The sequence below is a fragment of the Eleutherodactylus coqui genome, chromosome 13, assembly GCF_035609145.1.
Source record: "Eleutherodactylus coqui strain aEleCoq1 chromosome 13, aEleCoq1.hap1, whole genome shotgun sequence".
Classification (NCBI taxonomy): Eukaryota; Metazoa; Chordata; class Amphibia; order Anura; family Eleutherodactylidae; genus Eleutherodactylus; species Eleutherodactylus coqui.
In genome coordinates, this window is record NC_089849.1 from 50879891 (window position 1) to 50893885 (window position 13995).

The window sequence follows — 13995 nt, forward strand, 5'->3', positions numbered from 1 at the left end:
CTTTTAGGCCGGACCAGGTTTTAGCAGCGTCTCTGCCTTTCCTGGGGCTGAGGGGCGTGGTGTCAGGTGAGTTATGTCAGCTCTCACCTGTCTCTAAGTGGACCTGCCCTATATAATCTGGTCTTGTGCTGACCTCAGTGCTGGTCAATTTCAGTTTGCTCCTGGATTGCTGATGAGAAGCACTTCCAGGCTCTGGAGCACCATTCCTCTGCTTCAGAGCAGTGCACCAGCTAAGTACTGCAGTTTATTACCGTGCACTGTTCCTTATGTATTCAGTTTTGGGTTTTTTTCTATGTACGTTGCATGGTGGTGCTTACTGGTTGTGTTATGCACAGATGTGCTTATTCTTTTCTTTGTGTCTGCTGCATGTCCGGTTAAAAATGACATTTTCTCAGATCTTTATAAAAATCAAACTCATTTCTTGTGATCCTCAACAGTTCCCTTAAGACAGTGCTCAGTCCGTTATTACATTGTTTTTCTGGCTGCAGGGATAATGTCTTGTCATGTAATTATTGGCCCACTGCAGCCAAGTACTGGCTATAAGTAACTCGGGATCAGCAGGTAATTGGATGCAGTTGTCACATGAGCCTGTGATGGGCCGTCATTGCTGGACCTGGAAGAAGAGTGCAGCAGGGGACTAGGCACCATTGAAATAGGAGCTGTGGAAGATTGGGCGAGTTTTTTTTTTTTTTTTTTTTTTTTTTATACAGCACTAAGTAGATTTCAATTACACTTTTTTTCCTCCATAGACTACCCCTTTAAGACAAAATGGCATTTTGTGTAAGAACTAGAGATGAGCGAGCACCAAAATGCTCGGGTGCTCGTTACTCGGACGAAATTATCGCGATGCTCGAGGGTTCGTTTCGAGTAACAAACCCCATTGAAGTCAATGGGCGACCGGAGCATTTTTGTATTTCGCCGGTGCTCGCTAAGGTTTCCTTGTGTGACAATCTGGGCAATTCAAGAAAGTGATGGGAACGACACAGCAACAGATAGGACAGGCGAGGGGCTACATGTTGGGCTGCATCTCAAGTTCACAGGTCCCACTATTAAGCCACAATAGCGGCAAGAGTGGGCCCCCCCCCCCCCTCCCAAAAACTTTTACTTCTGAAAAGCCCTTATTAGCATGGCATACCTTAGCTAAGCACCACACTACCTCCAACAAAGCACAATCACTGCCTGCATGACACTCCACTGCCACTTCTCCTGTGTTACATGCTGCCCAACCGCCCCCCTCCCCCCCCACAGCGCACACCAAAGTGTCCCTGCGCATCCTTCAGCTGCCCTAATGCCTCACCATCCTCATGTCTATTTAGAAGTGCGTCTGCCATGAGGAGGAACCGCAGGCACACACTGCAGAGGTTGGCACGGCTAGGCAGCGACCCTCTTTAAAAGGGGCGGGGCGATAGCCCACAATGCTGTACAGAAGCAATGAGAAATAGAATCCTGTGCCACTGCCATCAGGAGCTGCACACGTGGGCATAGCAATGGGGAACCTATGTGCCACACACTATTCATTCTGTCAAGGTGTCTCTGCATGCCCCAGTCAGACTGGGGTTCTTTACAAGTGGACACAGATGCATTTATAATTCCCTGTGGACCCACAGCATGGGTGGGTGCCAGGAAGCCACCGGCGGTACATAGAAATATCCCATTGCATTGCCCAACACAGCTGAGGTAGTAATGTCGTGCTTAATGCAGGTGGGCTAAAAATTTATTTGATTACACTGTAGGCGAGGGCCCACAAAAATTGCTGTATCAACAGTACTAATGTACCTGAAAAAAATTGGCCATGGCCAACCAAGAGGGCAGGTGAAACCCATTAATCGCTTTGGTTAATGTGGCTTAAGTGGTAACTAGGCCTGGAGGCAGCCCAGTTTAACGGAAAATTGGTTCAAGTTAAAGTTCCAACGCTTTTCAGAGCATTGAAACATCTAAAAATTGTTTAGAAAAATTATGTGTGAGCCTTGTGCCCCTAAGAAAAATTGCCCGTTCAGCGTGATTACGTGAGGTTTCAGGAGGAGGAGCAGGAGGAGGAGGAGGAATATTAGACACAGATTGATGAAGCAGAAATGTCCCCGTTTTGGATGGTGAGAGAGAACGATGCTTCCATCCGCGGGTGCAGCCTACATATTGCTTAGGTATCGCTGCTGTCCGCTGGTGGAGAAGAGAAGTCTGGGGAAATCCAGGCTTTGTTCATCTTGATGAGTGTTAGCCTCTCGGCACTGTCGGTTGACAGGCGGGTACGCTTATCTGTGATGATTCCCCCAGCCGCACTAAACACCCTCTCCGACAAGACGCTAGCCGCAGGACAAGCAAGCACCTCCAGGGCATACAGCGCTAGTTCAGGCCACGTGTCCAGCTTCGACACCCAGTAGTTGTAGGGGGCAGAGGCGTCACCGAGGATGGTCGTGCGATCGGCTACATACTCCCTCACCATCCTTTTACAGTGCTCCCGCCGACTCAGCCTTGACTGGGGAGCGGTGACAGTCTTGCTGGGGAGCCATAAAGCTGGCCAGGCCCTTAAAGACTGTTGCACTGTCTGGGCTGTACATGCTGCTCGATCTACGCACCTCCCCTGCTACATGGCCCTCGGAACTGCGCCTTCTGCCACTAGCGCTGTCGGATGGGAATTTTACCATCAGCTTGTCCGCCAGGGTCCTGTGGTATAGCAACACTCTCGAACCCCTTTCCTCTTCGGGAATGAGACTGGGAAGGTTCTCCTTATAGCGTGGGTCGTGCAGTGTGTACACCCAGTAATCCGTAGTGGCCAGAATGCGTTGAATGCGAGGGTCACGAGAAAGGCATCCTAACATGAAGTCAGCCATGTGTGCCAGGGTACCTGTACGCAACACATGGCTGTCTTCACTAGGAAGATCACTTTCAGGATCCTCCTCCTCCTCCTCCTCCTCAGACCATACACGCTGAAAGGATAACAGGCAAGCAGCATGGGTACCGTCAGCAGTGGGCCAAGCTGTCTCTTCCCCCTCCTCCTCATCCTCCTCCTCCTCCTGAACGCGCTGAGATATAGACAGGAGGGTGCTCTGACTATCCAGCGACATACTGTCTTCCCCCGGCTCCGTTTCCGAGCGCAAAGCGGCTGCCTTTATGGTTTGCAGGGAAGTTCTCAAGATGCATAGCAGAGGAATGGTGACGCTAATGATTGCAGCATCGCCGCTCACCACCTGGGTAGACTGATCAAAGTTTCGAAGGACCTGGCAGATGTCTGCCAACCAGGCCCATTCTTCTGAAAAGAATTGAGGAGGCTGACTCCCACTGCGCCGCCCATGTTGGAGTTGGTATTCCACTATAGCTCTACGCTGCTCATAGAGCCTAGCCAACATGTGGAGCGTAGAGTTCCACCGTGTGGGCACGTCGCACAGCAGTCGGTGCACTGGCAGATTAAAGCGATGTTGCAGGGTGGCAGCGTCCGTTTGGGACTTGCGGAAATGTGCGCAGAGTCGGCGCACCTTTACGAGCAGGTCTGACAAGCGTGGGTAGCTTTTCAGAAAGCGCTGAACCACCAAATTAAAGACGTGGGCCAGGCATGGCACGTGCGTGAGGCTGCCGAGCTGCAGAGCCGCCACCAGGTTACGGCCGTTGTCACACACGACCCTGCCCGGTTGGAGGCTCAGCGGCGCAAGCCAACGGTCGGTCTGCTCTGTCAGACCCTGCAGCAGTTCGTGGGCCATGTGCCTCCTATCTCCTAAGCTGAGTAGTTTCAGCACGGCCTGCTGACGCTTGCCCACCGCTGTGCTGCCACGCCGCGCGACACCGACTGCTGGCGACGTCCTGCTGCTGCTGACACATCTAGATTGCGAGACAGAGGTTGAGGAGGAGGGTGCTTTAGTGGAAGAAGCATACACCGCCGCAGATACCACCACCGAGCTGGGGCCCACAATTCTGGGGGTGGGTAGGACGTGAGCGGTCCCAGGCTCTGACTCTGTCCCAGCCTCCACTAAATTCACCCAATGTGCTGTCAGGGAGATGTAGTGGCCCTGCCCGCCTGTGCTTGTCCACGTGTCCGTAGTTAAGTGGACCTTGCCACTAACCGCATTGGTGAGGGCGGGTACAATGTTGCGGGAGACGTGGTCGTGCAGGGCTGGGACGGCACATCGGGAAAAGTAGTGGCGACTGGGAACAGAGTAGTACCGGGCCGCCGCCGCCATCATAGCTTTGAAGGACTCCGTTTCCACAACCCTATACGGCAGCATCTCAAGGCTGATAAATTTGGCTATGTGGACGGTTAACGATTGAATGTGCGGGTGCGTGGTGGTGTGCTTGCGCTCCAACACTTGCGCTAGCGACGGCTGGACTGTGCGGTGCAAGACATTGGTGGATGGGGCCGAGGACAGCGGAGGTGAGGCTGTGGGTGCAGGCCATGAGACGGTTGTGCCTGTGGCCTGAGAGGGAGGTTGGATCTCAGTGGCAGGTTGGGGCACAGGGGGAGAGGCAGCGGTGCAAACCGGAGGCGGTGAACGGCCTTCGTCCCACCTTGTGGGGTGCTTGGCCATCATATGTCTGCGCATGCTGGTGGTGGTGAGGCTGTTGGTGGTGGCTCCCCGGCTGATCTTGGCGCGACAAAGGTTGCACACCACTGTTCGTCAGTCGTCAGGCGTCTCTGTGAAAAACTGCCAGACCTTAGAGCACCTCGGCCTCTGCAGGGTGGCATGGCGCGAGGGTGTGCTTTGGGAAACACTTGGTGGATTATTCGGTCTGGCCCTGCCTCTACCCCTGGCCACCGCACTGCCTCTTGCAACCTGCCCTGCTGATGCCCTTGCCTCCCCCTCTGAAGACCTGTCCTGAGTAAGCGTTGCACACCAGGTGGGGTCAGTCACCTCATCGTCCTGCTGCTCTTCCTCCGAATCCTCTGTGCGCTGCTCCCTTGGACTTACTGCCCTTACTAATACCTCACTGCAAGACAACTGTGTCTCATCGTCATCGTCCTCCTCACCCACAGAAAGTTCTTGAGACAGTTGGCGGAAGTCCCCAGCTTCTTCCCCCGGACCCCGGGAACTTTCGAATGGTTGGGCATCAGTGACGATAAACTCCTCCTGGGGGGAGAGGAACCACTGCTGCCCAATCTAAGCAGGGGCCCGAGAACAGTTCCTGGGAGTGTTCCCACTCCTGAGCAGGTGTCATTGTAGTGGAGTGAGGAGGAAGGAGGAGCAGCAGACAGAGGATTCGGATTTGCAGCAGTGGACGGCGCAGAACTGTGGGTGGATGATAGCTTGCTCGAAGCACTTTCTGCCATCCAGGACAGGACCTGCTCACACTGCTCATTTTCTAATAAAGGTCTCCCGCGTGGACCCATTAATTGGGCGATGAATGTGGGGACGCCAGAAACGTGCCTCTCTCCTAATCGCGCAGCAGTCGGCTGCGACACACCTGGATCAGGAGCTCGGCCTGTGCCCACACCCTCACTTGGCCCTCCGCGTCCTCGGCCACGTCCACGTCCTCTAGGATTACCCCTACCCCTCAGCATGCTGTATTACCAGTGATTTGATTCCCAGGCAGGAAATAAATTGGCGCAAGCCTGCAGGCCAAATATAATGTTTTCGCTTTTTAGCTTAGGGAAGACCCCACTGCGTATATTCAATGAACAAGAAGTTTAATATCTGTGGTGTGGCCCTCAAAAAGTGTCACACAAGTATAGTGTAGCAGAGTTATTAACTCTAGCAGAGCAGGTATTTGCCAGTCAGGAAAGACAATGGCGCTAGGCTGCAGTAAAGCGTAGCTGGTTGCGTCTGATTTTTGTACGTTGTACACGCAGCACACACGTACACGAGACCTTAGGACTGACACAGGCAGGCCAAATATAATTTTTTTCCTTTTTAGCAAAGGGAAGACCCCACTGCGTGTATTCAATGAATAATAAATGTCTTCTGGCCCTGCCTACACAATTCTATCCCTGTAGTATTAATGCTGGGTGCAATGGTCTGCACAGCCGGTTTTGAGGAAAAAAAAAAATGCAACACTGCTAACAGCAGCCTGGACAGTACTGCACACGGATAGAAGTGGCCCTAGAAAGGACCGTTGGGGTTCTTGAAGCCTACACTAACTCCTAACACTCTCCCTGCCTAACCCCCACTTCTGTCCCTATTGCAGGGCGCAATGCTCTGCAGATCCAATTTTGGACAAAAAAAAAAATAAAAAATACTGTGCTAACACAGTACTGCACACTAGTAGATGTGGCCCTGAGAAGGGCCGTTGGGGTTCTTGAAGCCTACACTGACTCCTAACGCTCTCCCTACAGCAGCACCAGCAGCAGCACTTTCCCTCAGCTAAGTCACAAGGCATGTGTGGCAAGCCGCGGGAGGGGCCGATTTTTTTTTATACTCGGGTGACATCTGATCGCCCCAGCCACTCACAGCAGGGGGGTGGTATAGGGCTTGAACGTCACAGGGGGAAGTTGTAATGCCTTCCCTGTCTTTCAATTGGCCAGAAAAGCGCGCTAACGTCTCAGAGAGGAAACAAAGTAACCGGAACATCGCGTGGTACTCGTTACGAGTAACGAGCATCCCGAACACCCTAATATTCGCACGAATATCAAGCTCGGACGAGTACGTTCGCTCATCTCTAGTAAGAACCTGTACACAGATTTCACACTTACAAAAACCTACCAGTGTGTAGTCTATTACTATACACCCCAAAAAAATGATCAAGAACAGCATATAGCAGCTCCACGCTGATGATCTGCCTCAATTTGTCTCCATAGAACCTCTTTTCAACAGGCGAGAGTTCCGTGTTAATGAGTTGCTTGCTTTTACAGTTTATTAATTGTCGTGGTTCTTACTGCTATTACCACAAGACCACAGAGAATGCCACATTTTTTGCTCTGTCTCCATTCATTCAGCGATGATTGTTCATGTGTAAGAGCAGAGGATTGGTCATTGCTGGGATAACAGTTGTCCTCTGTAAAAGGGCCCTAACTTCTGTAACCAAGCCCTTTTAGCAGGTCTTCCTAAAAAAAAATGCAAAGCAGAGGAAAAAAACCCTTAACATAAACTTCTTGGTTCCCATAAGGCCTTAACTTCATGACTCCTTTTATAACAGGTCTTCCTAAACTCCAAAGCGGTAAAAAAAACTCTTTCCAACATTAACTCCTTGGTTCCCTTAGGGCTCATGCACATGACCATATTACAGCTCCATTCAGCTTCTAGGAAGGATGTTTCCATATATACAGCACCTGATGGACGCTGCACAGTAGTGTACACAGGCTATATAACTTGTCACAAGGTGTATAATGACCTAAACTAAAAGTCCTTGATAGGAGAACCCAATAATAGCGATGCCCATTTTCATCATACAGTGTTTCCTATGCACCCTATAAGTGGTGACCCTATGTCTATACAGTCTTGATGATCCCTCTGTTCTTCTTAGAACTCCAGAAGATATGATCTGAAGGGTAAAGGTAGAGGCATAACTACAGTTCCATAGGCCCCCACCCATCAGTGGGTTTCTTGGATATACGATCCCCAGTGGCATTGGAAGAACATTATGTAAGACAACCAATAGAAATAAAAACACGGACACAAAGATTAACAAACGGCAAAAGAACCTTTTTATTTCTAATTGTAGGAAATGGTAGATTTTGTTATGGAGAAATCTGAGGTGGAGTTCATCCAGAGGAAGGCGAAAACCCCCTTAAGGGGGAAAAATTCCTTTCTGCCCCCAAATATGGCGACCAGAATAAATGTCAGGATCAAACGCAGCAGCTCACCTCCCTGGTATGTGTGATGTCAGCTAGAAATACTACAAAGCTAAAGATTTTTCATAATGTTTATATTATGTTATTTATGTGGCTAATTCCCTGTAAATAAACCTAACCCTATTTAAGGCTGTAAATTGATCCAGAGGAAGGCAAAAACCTCCTTGAGGTATGAGCCAATTGTCCCCCAAGGTGGAAAAATTCCTTCCTGACCCCTAATATGGCGATCAGAACAAGTCCCAGGATCAAAGCAGACATCTACACCTATCTGTGTGTATACCTGTGTCTGTGTGTTTGCGTCTAACCTTCATGTATGTGGTGTGTGCTACTTACCCGGCCGGTGCTGAGGTCTTACTAGTAACCAGACGTTCAGGGATAATAGTCACTTGGACTATTCTTCCTGAACTTGCCAATCAAGTACCAGCCGCTCCTGGGGGTGTAGATGGTCTTCTGGAGAAGATGGTGTCTGATGCCAGCTGGAAGGATGTTAGGGTTCAGGGTAGCATGATGGTCATACGCAGCATACAGATGGTGGAGAGAGGATGTTAGTAAGCCGAGCCCCTCCACAGCAGCAGAGTTGTGGGTTAAGGATGCAGTTGGCGTGGGCCGAGCCTACAAGACATAAGAGAGAATTGTCAGTTTTACCAGTTGTGGATATAAACAAATGAACTCCATTCCCCAAAGATTTTTGCTATTGTAGAGGAAATTTCTCTTATGTGAAATTTTCTAAGATATGTGAAGTTTTGTTACAATGTATAGACATTAATGGTAGGTGTCCTGTGTGTATAGCTATACAGTATGTGTGTGAGTGTGTGTGTGTGTGTGGAGAGGGTACTTACCAGATGGTTGTGGCTTCTTTCACAATCTGATTCTTGTCATCCTAGGAAGAAGCAGAGACCCAATGATGATGAACACAGAGGTCAGAGTGAAGGACATCATCCCTAGAGGAAGAAGATCTTACCAGGTCCAGCTTGGAGAAGCGATCGAGAATCCGTTGATGGGGTGAAAGGGTGGTCCATCCTCCGGCCACTGCAGGTCTCGGTTCTCCAGAATTCTCTGAAATGGCGGCCGCGCTCTCTTCAGTTCCAGGTCCTCCCAATCTATGGTGGTAAAGAAAGTGTGACCTCTGATGCTCTTATACACACCCAGCCTCTTCTCAGGAGTCTTACGCAGCAGTCTCTCCAGAAGATGCTTCACGTCAGCATCCAGCCAAGTTGGAAACTTTGGCTCCTTTCTGGTGATGGCTTTGATCACCTTTCTCCTGATGGGCCCGTGGTAGAAAGGGGACAGTCCTGCCGCCATCCAGGATGCGACAATCCCCCGGCTCCACCAGTTGACTGCCGCGTCGTACTCCTTTCCCAGAAGCACTTCAGGGGCCATAAACTGAAATGTGCCGTCACTCCACTTATCTTAGACAAGGGGAATGCCGTCTTGGCCCAACCCCAGGTCTATCAGGCGGATCTGTCCAGCATGATGTCCGGCTTTATGTCTCTGCAATGGAAAAAAAAAAGTTAGCCAGTTCAGCGTGGCAGTGATATAAGAGACATAGGATGTACTACAGCAAAACCAGTCTTGATTCAGGACTCTGGGAAAGCTGGGTACATTATCTCCACCATGAAAAGGAAGGTTCTGCTTACCGGTGGACGATGCTGAGTCGGTGCAGGAACTGAAGGCCGCATGCAAACTCCGCTGTGTAGAATCTGACGGAGAGAAGAATGTAGTATCAATGACATGAAATTAGTTCCCTAACAGCAGATCATTAGCAAAGTGTCTGTCATCACCAAAAAAGGGGAGGCGGTTTATGGCAACCAGTACACCCACCATTCCTCTGTATACCCATCAGGTCATCCTCAGGGTCATATCCCCAGCCACGTCTCCTGATTAGTCATTTACTCACCTCACATTGCGGATGTCCAAGCAGCCACACATCCTGATGATTGCCGCCAGGCTTCCTCCGGACAGATACTCCGTGATGAAGTAGGCCCGGTCGTCAGACTGCTGTGCGGCGTACAGGTGACATATGAAGGGGCAGTCTTGGGCCTTCAGGAGTATCCACCGCTCTCTCATTATGATATCTGCGTTGCTCCTTCTTTTGTTGATCATCTTGATGGCCATGAAGGTGTTTCTTCCGGAGAATGACACCAGGACCACCTGAAGAAAACAAATGGGAAATGATCGCTGACAGCGGCCAGAGGGGACAATCATATACATTTATTACATGGGGGACTTATCAGTTGGTCTCTTTCACACAGCCAAGAAAACCGTGTGAGATCTTGCACAAATATGAATCTTATTCTTTTGAATGGAGTCCTATACATGAGCAATTTTTCTTCTCCACCTCCACACCGCAATTCTGTGCGGGGAAAAAAAATCCATTGCCGATCACTAACTTTACCTGATGTGATGTGATATGGTTTTTAGAGAAAATGCCTCGACTTTCTTGGTAAGTCGCACATTGGCGAGCATGATATCCCTCCAAGTTTCAAGGCCCGATATCGTGCTCAGTCATGTGTGGGTAGCCTAAGGCAAAGTGCACACATAGCAAATCTGCATCAACATCTGCATGAAGGACATGGATTTCAACTCTCATTTAAAGAGGTGAAGTTAACAACATAAATTGAAGCCTTATGTAGTTCTACTCACAATAGCGTGTCAGAATTGCATAATCCCCAAGCCAAAATTGAATGGAGCATGTTCTATTTTGCTGTGTATATACACGAAAGAGCCCATTGTCCCGTATATACCCGCAGCCCATGTGTAACTACAATGTGTATGGACTGCGGGTATATGTGTTATCGGTAAACGACAGTGTAAAATTCTAAACAAAAATAAACAGGTGCACTGCACATGACCGTGTACTCATGCAGGCGCTCATGCGCAGTACCATTTTGCTGCCATACGTTGCTGCTCTCCGTGTGAGTCTGGTTCAAAGCTGTTAAATTGCTATAAAACACTGTGGAAGCCCTGCAGTGTTGTACGTTTACAGCCATATGAGCCCAGCCTAAGGCCTCATGTCCACGGGCAAAATAAGAATTAAAATCCGCAGCGGATTTTAACTCTTCTCCTGCCTGCGGATCCGCATCCCATAGGGATGCATTGACCACCTGCGGGGTAGATAAATACCCGCGGATGGTCAATAAAAGGAATTTTTAAAAAAATGGAGCATGAAAAAATCCGGACCATGCTCCATTTTCATGCGGGTCTCCCGCGAGGACGGCTCCCGCGGGCTTCTATTGAAGCCTATGGAAGCCGTCCGGATCCGCGGGAGACAAAAATCAGAGTTTACTCACACGCTCCAGTTCTTCTCTTCGCCGCGGCGCCATCTTCTCTCAGTCGCGGCCGGATCATTTTGCTTCAGGCCGGCGCATGCGCGGGGCACGTCACCGACGTCATCCTGCACATCCGCCGAGCCGAAGAAAGAAGATCCGGCCGCGACGCAGAGAAGATGACGCCGCAGCGAAGAGAAGAAACGGAGCGGATGGGAGGTGAGTTTATTCTTATTTATTGTTATTTTCAGCGCTCATGTCCGCGGGGCAGGAGGGACCCGCTGCAGATTCTCCATGGAGAATCCGGAGCGGGCCTGATTTTCCCCGTGGACATGAGGCCTAAGACCAAAAATTTTAGGACTGTCAGTTAATTTATGGTGGTTTAGGCAGGTGACCTTCAAAGGACCAATTCTAATAATTATGGGTGACTGTTGACCCATGTAAACACAGGATCTGACTAGCGAAGTGGCTATCGGCCTGCTGACTTGGGATGGAGACTGGCGTCCAGAAGAAATCAGCGCTTTCCGCCTCCATTCAGGTTGCAAATTTTGCTCTTATGTGAAAGCACAGAAGCGATAATCATTGGGACGGCTTTTCAGCACTCAGGGACTTAATCGTCCTATGTAGAAGTACCCTCGTGAATTAAATGGCTGATAACAGGAAACAACAATACTTCACATGCAGTTATACAGTAAATGAAAATACGATTAAATTTGGGTCACTGTCCCTTTAACAGAAAATAGGAAGGTCTAAAACTTACCTTGCTGAAGCTTTCTCTGCCCAAGATCTGAAGGCCGGTGAAGCAACTGATGTCAAAGCTGCAGTCTGATGGTACGATGTCCTGGCTGCTGTCTGGTCTTGGCTCCTCATCCTCAGCTTCATCCTCTCCGCTCTTCGTTATCTCAGTGAGTCCGCTCACACTCTTCTCTTCCCTCTTTTGCTTCTAACATGCTCCCTGACCTACTGACTGCAATCCCTGCTAGCCATCATAAACCGCTCCTCCAGTCATACCGATTCTGCCGTCACACGGCTGAATGTCTGTGTATAACATCGCTCACTCCCCACCTCGCCATACTGTGCACATCTCCAGCCCTTTACCTTCTGTATCACCCCACTATTCGTAGTATGTAAGCTCGTTGGAGCAAGACCCTCACCCCTATTGTCTCCATTAACTGATTACTATGTAGCCATGGTTCTGAAATGTTTGTATTGTCTTTCTGTATCCCCCCCTCTCTATGTAAGCACTGCGGAATATGTTGGCGTTATACAAATAAAGTTTATTATTCTTTCCATCTGCTTTGTGTCCATTGGATGCCATTTTTCACAATCCTGAAGCTGTCAATTCAAGTGCTGCTATCAACAGTAGAAAGGAAATGGCAGTTGGCCGAGTGGAGGTCAACTGTCATTGAAGCTGATGTTGACATGTGCCTGCCAGTGCCCTTCTCTCTCATACAGTGATGTGGGCATCTGCAGCACAAGTCATGTCTCTAATACTGATGGTGCAGACGTGTATAATGTCTGTGTACTTGCATTTTAGTCCTGGGGGTGGAGAACGATGGAATGCAATAAATACACTCCTTGTCAAAAAAAAATTAAGTACCTAGAAGGAGTTGTCAGAATCTAATGAAACTTTTTCTCTGTGTGATTGTAACGTTGATATAAATAAGACATTACAGTATCAGAGCAAAAGGATAATTTATTGCGAAAAACTGAGCCTTTGAAGGGAGGCACTAGTACCCTGTTTTATCGCTTCTAGCTTGGATACAAGATGTGATACAGGTAGGCATGGAGGCTCTAGTACCCTGTTGTACCGCCTCTAGCTTGGATGTAAGATGTGATGCGGGCATGAGGCTCTAGTACCCTGTTGTACCGCCTCTAGCTTGGATACAAGATGTGATACAGGCAGGCATGGAGGCTCTAGTACCCTGTTGTATCACATTTAGTTTGGATACAAGATGTGATACAGGTGGGCATGGAGGTACAGAGGTTCTGTATGGTATCCTGCGGCAGATATTGCATCCAGATTTGCTGTAACTGGGCCTCTATGTTGTGCAAACTTGTAGGCTGTTGAAGTTGGTGTCCCAGATCATCTCATACATTTTCTATTGGTGATAAATTTTGGCAGGCCACAGAAGTATGACAATGTTGTGGAGGCAAACCTGTGACCCCCCCCCCCCCCCGGCCGAGCATTATCCTGCTGGAAAATGCCTCTTGGAAGGTCTGCCATGAGAGGAACACATGTGGCTGCAGGACGTTCTGCACATATCGCTGAGCTGTCATTTGTCTCTCATACCACTAGTAGGAGTGACCAACTGTCCTATGCGATGGCCCCCAGACCATCACACCAGCAGAGGTGCAGGGTGTCGCTCCACAGCAAAGGCAGGATTAAGGCGCTCAACCCTAGGTCTTCAGACATTAACAAGGCTATTGTCCGTGCCCAAACTAGACCTGGAGTCATCACTGAAGACAACCTGGTTCCACTCTGTAGCAGTCCAGTTTCGTTATTCACTATACCACAGCAAATGGGCGTGTAACGACGATGCCATCTGTCTTTGGATGGCAGACAACAAAACTGTTGGAGCTGCTTGTGCTTGTCGGACAGCAGACAATCCTCTTTACTGGTGGTCTGTTGAGGATGTCCCGAATCCAATCAACTTGTTTGGTGTGGTCAGAATGGCCCGAGTGGGTGAAATCACTCTGATTGCATCTAGTGGTCAACCAGCTCTACACAAAGGGGGGAAAAAAAGACCTCCACTACATACTAGTAACATCTGAGAGCCTTTTTATAGGCCAAGGGTGGAACTGAATGTCGAGTTTTGCAGCAAAACGGTCTGGTGTCAGGTTTTATTTAGGGTTTTTATGTTTTCGTTTTTTTTGGAAGGGGGGGGTCAATTTTAGGCAAAGGGTTTTCAAAGCATTTGCATTTATTCCTGTGTATTTGTTTAGAGGGGACTCTTGTATGGTCTGTATTCACTTTGGAATATGCAGATGGGGATCATAAGTACTATATGTAATTCA